This window comes from Spinacia oleracea, chromosome 3 (assembly GCF_020520425.1).
Source record: "Spinacia oleracea cultivar Varoflay chromosome 3, BTI_SOV_V1, whole genome shotgun sequence".
Classification (NCBI taxonomy): Eukaryota; Viridiplantae; Streptophyta; class Magnoliopsida; order Caryophyllales; family Amaranthaceae; genus Spinacia; species Spinacia oleracea.
In genome coordinates, this window is record NC_079489.1 from 28,638,745 (window position 1) to 28,653,603 (window position 14,859).

Here is a 14,859-nt window from a genome sequence, read left to right on the forward strand (position 1 = left end):
AAGAAAAAGAAGAAGATGATGACAATGATGATTGATGGCGTGAAGGAAGAAGAATGCCCAGAAATTGCGTGAAGAAGAAGAGCCCAGAAAAAAAAATTGGGTTTTTTTTTTTTTTTTTTTTTTGATAACATTTTTTTTTTAAATAACAGTAGTTAATTAAATTTTTGGGTTTAATTAATATAATTAAGTGTTAATATTAGAATTAGTAGAGAAATTAGTTGAGTAAGGGCAAAAAAGTAATTTTATGCTAACGGAGACTTAACAGAATGGACGGAAAATGCTCATTAAGGGCATTTTGTGTTATTGTTTTAAACCTCGGGGGTATTTGGTGCATTCTGGAAAGTTTAGGGGTATTTGGTGCATTAAGGCAAACCTCGGGGGCATTTCATGAAAAATCCGATAAATTTATTGTACACCAAGATAACTTTAACCCTTTTTTTGTAACTTTAACCTAGTTTTGATCAACTTTTATATTAGTAAAAAAAAATTAATAGATAAATATTTTAAAGGGTTAAATGATTAATTTTATACATTATTAGTTAGTTTGAAGAAATAAGTTTTACTAAAATGAAAAAATTTATCCTAAAAAATAGATAACTTTTACATATATATGCTTAACTTTTAAGCATTTTGAGTTAACTTTTACTACGGTGTACAATATTTATTGTATACCCATTATAAATAAGAATTTGTGTACTTTAAAAGGCTAAGAGTGCGTTCTGTTCAACTTATTTGATCTGAACTTATCTGAACTTATAAATAAAATAAATAATAATAATAAAATAAAAATAAATAATAAATAATAATAATAATAAAATAATAATAAATAAAAAAATTAATAATAATAATAATTAATAATATATATATATATATATATATATAAAATAATTAATAATAATAAATAACGTTTTCAGATTTTTACGGGTACGGGTTGAACAGGTTCGGATTTTAAAGTGTTCGGGTTTTAATAGGTACGGGTTGAAACGGGGTCGGATTTTAACGGGTTTAGGATTTAACGGGTATGGGTTGAACGGGTTTCGGGTTTTAACAGATCCCGGATTAAACGAAACGGGTTGAAACGGTTTCGGGTATTAACTGGTACGGGTTTAAACGGGAACGAGTTGAAAAGGGGTTGGGTTTAAACGGATTTGAGAATCATATCGGTCATCTTCATGTCAGATCCGGTAAATCGGGTTTGAATGTAATGGGTCAATTTTCGCCGAATTTAGGTTCTTATTGGTTCGGGTTAATATCGTGTCGGGTTATTTAAAATCATAATAGTAATATTTCACTAATAATAATAATATGAATTATAATAAGAATAATAATAATAATAATAATAATAATAATAATAATATTAAGAAGAAGAAGAAGAAGAAGAAGAAGAATAACAATATAAGAATAATTATTTAATTATTAATTATTATTTTTTATTTATTATTATTATTATTATTTATTATTATTATTATTTATTATTATTATTATTATGATTATTATTATTATTATTATTATTATTATTATTATTTACTTATTTATTATTATTATTATTATTATTATTATTATTATTATTGAATCTTATTGGAACTTATTGAAACTTATCTGAACTTATCTGAACTTATTGAAACTTATTGGAACTTATTGAAACTTATCTGAACTTATTGAAACTGAAACTTATTTTTTTCAGGTGAACAGAAAGCACCCTAAAAGCCCATCCAAAAACCCAAATCTATCGATCTATATCTATATAAGGAGTAGTTTTTCGTTTTTGATGGGAAATTTCAAGTAGCTTATCATTCAATCTATCTATCTATACTAATATATTAAAAGGCGTTTTGAAAAACGTATATGTGTCATGTAGACCTCTCCCTATTACGCCACGTCACCACTAATTAGCATCATGACACGTCATTACAACCAAAAAACATCTAACAAGGATCGAACACCAAACCGCTTTTTTAAAAGTTACACTTCTTACCTTCTTAACCAACTACAACTTAGGTAATATCTTTCCATATAAGCCTATATATTCTTTTTACAATAAACAAATACATTGAATAAAAGTGAATGTAAAAAAAGGAATGATTACTTAATTCATAAATGTACAATTATTATTTTGAAGAAAATGATCCGACTTTGTTTAGATTTTTGGATGTGGGGTTTAATCGGGGAGGTTGTTGATCGGCCACTAATCTTATGTCACCATCGTAATTTGATAATGACATCATCTCTACGCACACATATTTTTTAAACAAAAAATCCGAATAAAAGTCAAAACCCGGGGTAACGCCCGGGTTACATACTAGTTGAATATATAATTGGTGGGCATTCAATTCCTCCATCTGAATCATCACTTCCTCAAAGACAAGAGAGTCTTTGGCCATAAAATGTGCCGATTTATTATAGTCTCTTCTAGCAAATTTAAAAGCACAAAAATTTAACAACTTAGCAAGATTACAGGCATCGCTTACAATAACTTGTGTCACAAATTTATCCTTGGCTAATCCTTGAGAGGCCATGGAGGCCTAGGCAATCTGTCTTAATTTCGATCGAACAAAAGCCCGGCCCGCATCTAAGGCATATCGTAATCCAAAAAGCACAGCGTGTGCTTCTGCTTGAGGCACCGATGGTATTCCTTCCATTGGCTTGCCTAATGCCATCATAACATCATCTACATAATCCCTCACAAGTCACAACCATAACCAACCTTACTCATCCATCTACCACAACAGCATATGTATTAACCTATACATAGGATCATTCCTCCTTTTCTCAAACACCCACGAGTTTCTTGTGTTCCACACCTGTCATATCATCATCATTATAATCTCTCAATATCTCTTAATACTACATGCTTTGGCCATAGATGCACACCATTCGACAAACAAAAACGCCTACTCCTTCACATCTAGTCTAGCAGGTGATAAACGCCACAGAAGTTGGCTCTCCATGCATGCAAACAAGGATCATATGAACTGTATCTCTAGGCCCCTCTCCACATCTAGGACAAGCTCTATCAACCTCCATTCCTCGCTTCGCCATACACTCTAGCCTACCTCCATACCAAGTTTTTCAATTTATGTGGGATATCAGCCCTCCATATGCTCCTCCATAATTAACTGTTGTTGGGGGTTCAACGTTGAAGCTCCAACGTCATCATTCTTTCTCTATGCCTCCTGGTTATGCACTCCTCATTGAAAAATCTCCATTTTTGGTATTTTTCCAAGCTAGCTAGAGTGTCACATTGCACACTCTCAGTCACATGGGTGCCCTGGACGTCAACTAACTCCTCTTTAGGGAGGTATTCGGCCAACACCTCAACGTTCGACCCATCCCCAACCTCATTCCTCCAATATGCTATTTTATTGTTGTCTGTCTCTACTGTTAGGGGTGGAGAGAAAATACGACCATTGGTAAACTAGGGAGCCAAGAATCCTTCCAGAAACGGATCTCGCGTCATCCCCAACTGTGAGGGGGGCCGAAACGACGTGTTTAGAATCCCTTCATCTTTCCCTCGCGGACGTGGCAATCAATATTAAGTAAACGGGGACTAAATGGGTGGTCGTAGCCTCCTGTTTACTAGATCAAGGAGTCGTCATTTAGTTTTCAACGACAATGAGGAAAACTGACAAAACTCGGTTATTGTGATACGAGAGTAAGTTGTGGTATTAATAACATTAATTCAACTTCAACTGAAGCGGCCTCTAGCTAGGCATTCAGATCACTTGATCTCACTTAATAATTAACTTGCTTAATTAATACTGAACCACATTTATTAGACTTAGCATTAAATGCAAACTTGGACCAAGGCCATTATTTCCTTCAGCGGTAAACTAGACTCTCGTCTTTTTTGGAAAGAAAGCGGTAAACTCGACTCTCGCTTTGTTGGAGAGAAAGCGGTAAACATGACTCTCGCTTTTTGGGGAAGAAAGCGGTAAACTTGACTCTCGCCTTTTGGAAAGAAGGTGGGGAACTTGGCTCTCGTTTTTTGGAAAACATTATATTTTGGGCTCTTTTTTTTTGGAAAACGGTATTTTTTGGGCTCTCCCCTTTTGAAAAAGAAGGCGGAAAACTTTTGGCTCTCGTTCTTTTGAAAAACGGCAAATTTTTTTGGGCTCTCCTTTTTTGGAAAACGGAAATTTTTGGAGATATAAATATTTCATTAGTTTTAACTCTCGTTTTTTGAAACGGAAATCTACTTCTTTTTTTTAACTTGCTCTCGTTTTTTGGAAAATGAAAAACTTAAAATTTTGGAGTTTCTTGTTACTTATTATTTTTTAGAAAATAAGAAATATTAATAAATGATCGGAGTCATGACCGGTTAGTGGGTCACGATCGCTTTCCGAGATGTCCTGGTGTGTTAGTGGGCCTACGATTTTTATTATTATTTTTTGAATAAATAATGTTTGAATAACCGTTACTTTTTTCGCGGCAAGGAAAGTGTGAAGTTTGACGGTTGATTTGCAGTCGGGCGAAGTCTACGTGGCCCGAAAAGATTCTATCAGAATACTTCCTTGGCGCAAGACATTTATCGCGCCTTGCAGCTGTGCGAAGTACTCCCTCCGTCCCAAATTACTCGTTACACTTACCTTTGCACAAAATTTTAGGTGATGAGTGGTTGTTTGGTTATCAATTGTTATCTTATTGGAAAAGTAGTTGTGATAGGAGTTAGTGGGGTGTTTTTTTAATTGAATGGGAGAGGGTGTGGGGACAAAAAAAATTCGGATTTTTCATGAAATACCCCCGAATTATGGCGTAATTCACCAAATGCCCCTCGACTTTCAGAAATTCACCAAATGCCCCTCACAAATGACTTAATACCCAAAATACCCTTACTAATGACGCGCCGTTAGTCCTCCGTTAGCCTAATTTTTAAATTCACCAAATACCCCTATTTTATTACTTATTTCATATAATACCCCTATTCTGAAACTTAATTCACCAAATACACATAACTTAAAATTACCCATTTTGATGCTCAGCGGCTAGTTTTTATGTTTGAAAATTAGCCGTTGCTTATTGTTTGCTTATAAAAACCCCTTTTCTGACTATTTATTGTAGTTTTTCTATTGTTTTGTTAATTTCATATCATTTTTGTCATGAGTTTTCTTTCAAAATCATCATCCACACCCATGAATCCACATATGTAAGAGTCCCAAACAATTTCTAATATTATGGGAGGAAATTTCCATCTGAGGCTCCGATACAACACTCAGTAAGTTTCAATTATGATCCAATAAGTTCAGGCCTCATCCAGTAAAGACAATGCACTTTAGCTGAGCAAAAGGCCAAAAAACCCCATTTTCAAAGGGATCTTATGTAAGTGAAGCTGAAGTAATTCAATCTAAAGCTAACACCTTAATTTTCTTATTGTCCGAATGGTAAAGAAACTAAGAAATCAAGTTCAATAACACATACATTTTTATCACAACCTCGATTTCAACTTGGATTCATGATGTGAAAATCTTGAGTTTGGAGGCAAATCTTTGTGCCAAGATTCATGTTTTTTCACTGGTTCATGAGCTTTGGAACATACCTTAGTTTCATTTTTTTTTCTTGTTCCCTCAAATCCAAAAATAGACATTTGTCCATAAATCTGACCATGTCAATAGGACCTAGCTCAAAAGAAAAGTGGGAAAACCTTTATGCCTCGACTGTAAGGTGTAGAGAAAGTTAGGAGATTGAAGAAAGATGTTTGGAGGCAGTAGAGACAGGAGACAAAAGGGAGTTAACGTTAAATATGTGGCATGGAAGCAATAGAAGCCGAGGTAGCTGGAACATATGCGTTAGAATAAAATTAATAAGAGCTTTATTTTTAATCTGTTTGCATATGTTAAAGATATTTCCCATATTGAAAAAGGAATACCTTCCGATTGCGTGGTAAATATAATTAATTGGTCACATAAAGAATAAGGTACAAAAGAAGTAGCTATTTTCTTGAAGAGTTGCGACGTTTTGAGGTGTTTTAGGAGTGTTTTCTGTTTTAGTGTTGTACCGGAGCTTCAGATTGAGTGTTGTATCAGATATTCGGATGTCAAATTTTCTCCCATGATAACAAAATTTATTTGGGACTCTTACATATGTGGACTCATTGGGTGTGGATGATGATTTTGAAAGAAAACTCATGACAAAAATGATATGAAATTAACAAAATAATAGGAAAACTACAATAATACGTCAGAAAAAGAGTATTTATAAGCAAACAATAAGCAACGGCTAATTTTCAAACACAAAAACTAGCCGTTGAGCATCAAAATGAGTAATTTTAAGTTATTGGTATTTGGTGAATTAAGTTTCTGAATAAGGGTATTTGGTGAAATAAGTATTAAAATAGGGGTATTTGGTGAATTTGAAAATTAGGTTAACGGAGGACTAACGGCGCATCATTAGTAAGGGTATTTTGGGTATTAAGTCATTTGTGAGGGGCATTTGGTGAATTTCTGAAAGTCGAGGGGCATTTGGTGAATTACACCAAAATTCGGGGGTATTTCATGAAAAATCCGAAAAAAATTTGGTGGGAAGAGAGATACAATATAATAATGGAAGTACAAATAATCCACCATTTTCCCGGTCTGCTATTAACAGTACCACTAATCGATTACTTCTAAATAATCAAATTTTTACCTAGTGTCTTCAATTAACAGGTTAATTTTCCGGTGACCTGCTGAAACTTGTCAACGAGTCAATGTTGACTCTTTTTCCCTCCTACGTTCCCGTAAACCATGCTAAATAGGCCACATGTTGCTCTTTTATAAGTTTAGATTGTTTTTAAATTTATCTTAATTATTAAAAAAACAAACTCTCATCTTATTTTCCCTCCTCTCTCCACTGGAGTTTCCCCTTTCCTCTTGTTTATTTCCTTCACTGCCTTAGCTCGTTCTACGCACAACCACTGCCACCGCCGACTCGACACAGTCGTTCTCCTCCTTCAACCCTCGTCCTCGTCCTCCTGCTCCTTTCTCCCTTTCCCCCTCTCGGTATTTCTCTTCCTGTTTTCTCACCCATCAACCCAAAAAATAACCCCCCATATTGATTTTTTTATTTCCAGCGAGGGAGGAGAAATTTCTGGTGAGGAGGAGAGAATGAATTGGTGGCAGCAGAGTGAAAAGAGGAGAGAGGTGATCGCAGGGGAAGGGGGTGGTCGCAGGGGGCAGGGGTGGGGAAGGGGGTCGTGACGGTGGTCGCAGGGGGTGGCGGTGGTCGCAGGGGACAAGGGTGGGGAAGGGGGTGGTGACGGTGGTCGCAGGGGGGCTGGTCGCGGGGGCATAAGTGGAGAAGGTAGTTGCAGGGGGTGAGCTTCATCTAGTGGTGGTTTATCACGGGAGAGGGGAGCAGAGAAAGGAGGCAAACATGGGAAGGAGAGAGAAAGGGGGCAAACATAAGAGGGAGGAGAGCGCATCACGTGAGAGAGGAGGAGAAATAAAAATGTTTTTTTTAGTTATCATTATATTAAAATTAAATGTATCTATTAAAAAAAAGAATAAACCTAGACCTGATCAAGACGAGCCCGGCCTGCCCGAAATTTTTGCGTGTTTGGGCAGAATTTTCCGGCCCGATTTCCGGTCGCGGCCCGACCCAGTCCGAAATTTTTATTTTTTTGGGCGGGTTTGGGAAACACAAAAATACACTTTTTAGTTATAAATTTGGCCCGGTCCGAAATTGGCCCGGAAAGCCCGGTATTTAACGCCCGAAAATAGCGGGTTTGGGCACAATTTTTTGGCCCAAATCTTGGCCCGGCTCGATATAGCGAGCTGCTTTTATGCCCAAGCCCGGCCCAAACCCGGCCCGGCCCGCCGTTTAATCAGGTCTAAATAAACCAATCGAAGATTGCCATGTGACACATTAACCTGTCAATTCGGTTACAAACAGGTCAAGGACTGTTTTGTTAAGATACCCACTAAGCTTGGATTATTCATAAGTAAGTCAAATGTGGTATTGTTTTTAGAAGAACGGGCAAAGGTTGGATTATTTTTTACAAATTTTCCTATAATAATTGTGGGGTCATTCCTAATTTAGAAATGTAACAACTAATTTGGGACGGATGAAAAAAGAAAGTGTAACAAGTAATCTGGGACGGAGGGAGTAATATGTTTGCGCTTGGGACTCGGCGCAAGAAGCTTCTTGCGTTCTGCTTCTCTAAAACCGAGTTTGTTATTTCTGCTACTGCTTTCGTCCGGTATGCCTTGCTTATTTTCTGCTCGGATTTGCTTTTGTTTTTCTTGACCAAAGTTACTCACAAACAACTCTAGATCATATTTATGCAAGTAATTTCAAATTTTCTTGAGTTCTTGGCTTAACTTTGACTAAGTCTCGTATAAAACTTATGCTCAAATTGATTTGGGGCTTTTCAATTTTGGCCCCATTTCTTGTAACCAGTTGCTTGAACACGATGTTTATAACATGTGTTTGTGCATGTCATTTTTCACAAGTTAATGTCACAGCCTGAGGGTTTTGAGGATCCAAAGAATGATAGAATTGTATGCAAGCTTAAGAAACCCATTTATGGTTCAAAGGAAGCGTCAAGGAGCTGGAATATACGTTTTGATGAAGCAGTCAGTGACTTTGGATTCGTCAAGAACGCAGATGAATCTTGTGTATACAAGAACATCAGTGGGAGCAAGATTGATTTCCTAGTATTATATGTCGATGACATATTACTTATCTAAAATGACATTCCTATGTTGAAATTTTTAAAAATTTGGCTTGGGAAATGTTTTTCGATGAAGGATCTAGGAGAAGCACAGTACATATTGGGCATCAATATCTACAAAGATAGATCCAAGAAGATGATTAGACTTAGTCAAAACCCTTATATTAATAAGGTGCTTGATAGGTTCAAAATGGCTGACTCTAAGAGAGGCTACCTACCCATGTCTCATGGAATGACTCTTAGCAAGACTCAGTGTACGAAGACACCAGATGAGCAAAGACGAATGAGTGGGATACCATATGCATCATTGATTGGTTCAATAATGTATGCTATTATATGTACATGCCCAAATGTTTTGTACGGACTCGGTGCTATGAGTAGATACCAGTCAGACCCCGGAGAGGCACATTGGACTGCTGCCAAGAACATTCTGAAGTACATGAAAAGACACAAAGATGATTTCCTGGTCCATGGTGGATATGATAAATTAATTGTTAAAGGCTATAAGGAGGCAAGTTTCCAAATCGACAAAGATGATTTCAGATCACAGTCTGGGTTTGTCTTCTGCCTCAACGGAGGTACATTGAGCTGGAAAAGTGCTAAGCAATCACTATTACGGATTCAACAACTGAAGCTAAGTATATTGTTGCACATAAAGCAACAAAGTAAGAAATTTGGCTAAGGAAGTTCATTAGTGAACTTGGTGTAGTCCCCTCCATTAAAGGACCAGTAGCTCTATATTATGACAATAATGGAGCTATTGCACATGCAAAGGAGCCTAGACACCACCAGAGAGTCAAACATGTACTTCGTAGATTTCACCTTCTACGAGAATTCGTGGAAAGAAAAGAAGTCGAGATAAGCAAGATTGGAACTGATGACAACATATCAGATCCATTAACTAAACCTCTGCCGCAAGTGAAGCACAACTCGCACACTGCAGCAATGAAAATCAAGCATATTCGAGAATGACTTTGATGTCCTTGTTAAATGTTTTAAGTTTTAGAGTTTAAATACTTAGTAAAACATTTTGGTTAACCATTCAAAGAAATGAATAATTTCATTTTTCTATTTAATTTTGTGGTTTATTAAATGATGAGTCCTTTCAAATTGAAAATATTCAAGATAGACTGTCAGGACGAGTCCTGTGACTAAGAAATCTATATCAAGTGAACTTGAATGTTAAAACTTGAAAATGGTCCCTAGTCGTATGTTTTCTATAAAAGTGGACGCATAGATAATTCTAGACGAGTGGAATGCAAGATGACTAGTAGTTCCGTTTCTTGAAATATGGACACATGGAAATGTCGCAATATCATTTGCATAGATACTTACTTGATAAAATTAGTATCGGATAAACCTATGAAACTTTACTATAAGAGATGAAAATTTTTCATAAGTATATTTCATTATCTTATTAGACACTAATCCTCAATGTCTGAGTGATTTGAGATTACTTGTCTGAGAACTGGTTACATTGACGTTGTCAAACGTCGCACCGTAAAGGAGACTATAACGGAAACGTTCATTAGAAATTTGTTGCTCCTAACTAAAATAATAGTCTCAATTGGCCAATTAAGGTCCTAGTATAAAAACATTGATTTTTGGCCTTTAAAACCATTAAAATCGACACTTTAAAACCTTGGATTAAATCTGAAAATTTACATTTGATTTCCCTAATTTAAATCAACATTAAATTACGTAAATCAATCATTTATTAAAGTAGGATTAAAACCCTAGTATTAAATAATCATAAAAATCACTTTAGGACATCAAAAATCCACACTTTAATAATTTATTAAATCTGAAAATAATAACTAGCTCTTTTAATTAAAATCATCCTCATGAATTCAAACACGTAAAACATCACAATATGGTGTTCATAACCGTTCCCAGCAGTTTAATTAATCAAAATCAATAATAATAATATAATTTAGAAATAGGGAATTAAAATAGAATAGGCAAGGAAGAAGAGAATTATACCAAACCGGCCTATAGCACGGTACAATCACGAATTGAATGTGATTGAGCGCAAAAGATCAAAGACATACGGAGTATGCGTGCGGCAACACACACACACACACACACACACACACAAACTGTTGCTTGCGTGTGTGAGTGTGCGACGCGATCCACAACAAGGCAGAGGGGCTGCGGGCTGTGCGAGCAACAACAAGGCAAGGGGTGTGGTGCTCGACCGAGGGAACGAGAGTGAGAGTGCATGAGTGTGCGGGTGAGAGGCAGCAGCGACAAGAGGAGGGGCGAGCAAGGAGTGCTCGTGGGCACTGGGCACAAGGCAGCGACGAGGGCAGAAGGGCGCGAGGCATGAGAAACGTGCTTGGCTGGCTGTGCGCAGACGAACAAGAGAGAGAGAGAGAGAGAGAGAGAGAGAGAGAGAAAGAGAGAGAGAGAGAGGGGGGGGGGGGGAAGTGAATTACTGCAGCATGATTTTAGAACGCTCATAACGTCTAATATATAACTCGGAATCGATTAGTTCTTGAGGCAAAGTTCAAGAACATTTCGAGATCTACAACTTTGAAGAAGAAACATTTGTCTGAAAACTAACGAAAGTACGAGAAAATCGGCCAACACAAAGTTCGACGAAAGAAAGGGGAATTTAGGGTTAAGGTTTTACTTTTAGGTTTAATGAATAATAGTGAGGGATTTTGAGGGTGAGCACCTATATTTATAGGCTTAGGAAAATCAAAGATGGGTTAGGCTTTAGGATTCCCTTTCGGGCTTCATTAAACATAAGATGAGCTTGCTTAATTTGTTTGGACTTGAACTTGGAATTGGATTGGGCTAGATTAATTTAAAATCGTTTTACTTTTGAAACCCAATTAAATTCCCAACTTGAAATAATAATTTTTTTGTAATTAACTAAATTAATAAATATTCTTAATTAATAAAATACATTTAAATAAATTGTAAATGCAATTTAGATTCTAAAAATCATAAAAAGGCTTTATAAATATAATAAAATATATTTTATAAATATAGAAAAATACAAGGTATTACATGCGTTATACTACATTACTAATATGGATTGCTTTAATGCACAAATATTAACTAAACATATGTCAATAATATGATTTAGATTGATTTTAGGTACCTAACAATAATCCGGATTGTCCAAGAATGTCTTTTTAGGCATTATAAATAATTAGATTAATGTTGACATATAAAGGTGATTAAAGCAATAAACAGAATATGGCACGTTACAATATAGTTTAGGTTATATTGTGGTTCTCATGAACACTTAACACTTGCCTTAGCAGAGCCTCCTTTAGCTTTAGAGCGACCTTTGTACTGACTTTTAGATCTTTATCCTTCCTTGAATTCCGGTAGAGTTTCCCCTTAGTTTCTTCGGTTTAGGTGCTTAACAAGAGTTAATACGGCAGAACTATTACGGGACTTCAACAGAGATTTAGAATACTAGAGAGGGAATACAGACTTCAGAATATTAGAGGAGTGAGATTGAATTTTGAGAACATAATGTTTGTTTGCTCGAAATGGTGTCCTTTTGGAAAAATATTTCCAAAATGACAAGTGGGAGAAAATAGACCTCGAAGTTTTTCGAGGCGAACAACAAACATAAATGGACATTCAGAAGGCTTTAGAAGTTCTTTAGAAAATCTAAACACTTATTCTCCAAGGACAGTAGAAGTGGCTTTAAAGAATATATCTCGGAAGACTTTACAAGTGCTTCAAGGAGAATAAAATATTCAAAGGACTTTCAAAGTGGATATGGATATGGATATTCTATTGTTTGATGTTCTATCCCCATTTAGACATAGATTTCAGATGACTGAAGCTACGAAAATATTTTATTAGATAGTAAAGAACCTACAACTTGCAGTCAAACTATTACCTCGAATAGTAATGAGTTTGTATCTTTTAAGTCCAAACCTGGACCGAAACGAAGACCGGAATTTTGATATTTAAAGACCCGGAGACCGGACCTGGACCGGACCTGGACCGGATCGGAAAATCAATCAAAAACCTAGACCAGGCCGTTGAACCGGTTGTAGACCTATTTCTATTTTTTTTTCTAAAAATTATGGCAAAAAAAGAAAAAAAAAAGTATATAAAAATAAATTGTTTAAGAACTTTTTTGAAAGGTAAAATAAAATATATTACAATATAGTAATATTTACAACATATTGAAGGAGAGAATTAACTTTTTCAATAGTTTATATTAAAAAAATTAGGAAAAATTTGTCCTGTCCAAAACCCGGTTTTATAGGGTTTTGGACCGGACCGAAGACCGCAAATTAATATTTCTCGACCTGGAGACCAGGCCGATTGCCTCCGGTTCGGTCTGGGTCGGTATGGTCCGGTCCATTTTTCCGGTCCGGACCAATTTTTGCACACCCTTACTTGTAAGAAAGCTATGACGAATCCGAACTCCCCAAAATGGTTAGAGGTCATAAAATAGACTCAATGTTTTGATGAAAAAATTAAATTTTGTTGATTTGCAAGAATAGTTTACACCTGTTGGTTACAAATTGGTTTTAAGGATAAAACCATCAAACATATATGGAATTGTGTTTTCACACAAAGTTAGATTAGATGCTAAGGTTACTAGCAAATTCATGGCGTTGATTGCCAAAATCCAAGTTTTCTAAAATGTTCAAAGATGTTTGAAGATGTGCAAGCCCATGTTCAAACTAGAACTCGTGAACACTCAAATTTCATGTTCAACTTTCAAAACTCAATGTTCAATGATGTTTAATTGATAGCAACCTCTCTTTAAACTATAATTTTTCAATGATTATAAATTGGGGATTTTCATACTTGAAATATTCTCTCTTTTAATGCACAAGTTCAAGCCCTAATTTCAATCTTCAAAACCAATTTCAAAAGTCAATTTTAAGATTGATGATACTTTAAACCTCATTTAAATTTAGATTAATTCAGGTTTTTGAAGCATTCAAAAATAAGATGTCATACTTGAACATTCTTAATCTTTGAATTTCAAGTCTTCAAACTCGTCTTTTTTCAAGACCTTCAATTTCGATTATTTATTCCTCACGTGCTTATTTAATCGCTTTTAATTCAATTGTTGCAATTTTCATTCATTTGGTTACACCTAGTCCCTCCGGGTGTTGTATAATTTATTTCCCATGACCTATTTTCAATTGTGATGTATGTTTATGCTTATGTGCATCACCATTATCATGCTAAATACAAGACCATAAAAGTGTCATCACGACTAATAAGATAATTTTTGGACAACCGGGTTAGGTTCCCATTAATTTGACTTAATATAAAATGATCACTAATTTCTAGTTCAAAACGTTCTAAATCAAGCATGCTCAACCCACCTAATAGAATCTTGCTAGGAATATTGCACGAAAACGATTCTTGTATTGAATTCACATACACCTTAGTTAATCCGAATAGGTGTTTCGTTCCCGAATTCGGGTCACTATTGTGTTTTCGATTCATATGCCTTGTCCGAGTCGTCGTAGTCTTTTGAAATGGACTATAAAAAGTTTGGTGGCGACTCCGCCAATGTACAATGTTCAAAACTATAGGGTGTTCAACTTTTTCTAAGTACTAAATGTACAAAATTGAGGTGTTATTAACTCTAAGTGGCTTCCCTTGAGGGTTGGATTGTTACAAAAATCAAGTCACTTAGTGCACACATGGTTTTTAACATCTTGATTCGATTTTGTGTTTTCAGCATATTGTCGAAACAATTTGCTAAACTCGTGAAAATCAACATTTCAAAAACTTTTTCAAAGCTAATAAATCCCCTCCAATTACTAAACCATTTTATTTCATAAATAAACAAGTTGTAATTAAAACAATAATTGACTTACATGGACAAAACATAACTAAATCATTTTATTTCATAACTAAATTAACTAAATTATAACTAAAACAATAATTCTTGACTAAAAGGAAATTATTTTAAAATTAATTATGCTTCTATTAATTTTAATTAAGTTCTATACTAATTTAAAAATAAAGTGCTATACTAATTTAGTTAGTACTAAAAAAAGAACTTAGATAAAAAAAATTATGACATCATGATGAAGTCAACAACCGCATGACAATATGGCGGTATTACGCATAAGATCACTTGTTCACTTATATAAAAATTTGTACAACTATTAAGCTATAATTTGCAAAAAAAAAAAAAAAAAAAAAGGGTTGTTGCAATTTTTAAAGTGGGTACTTCCTCTGTTTCTTTAATATTGCAC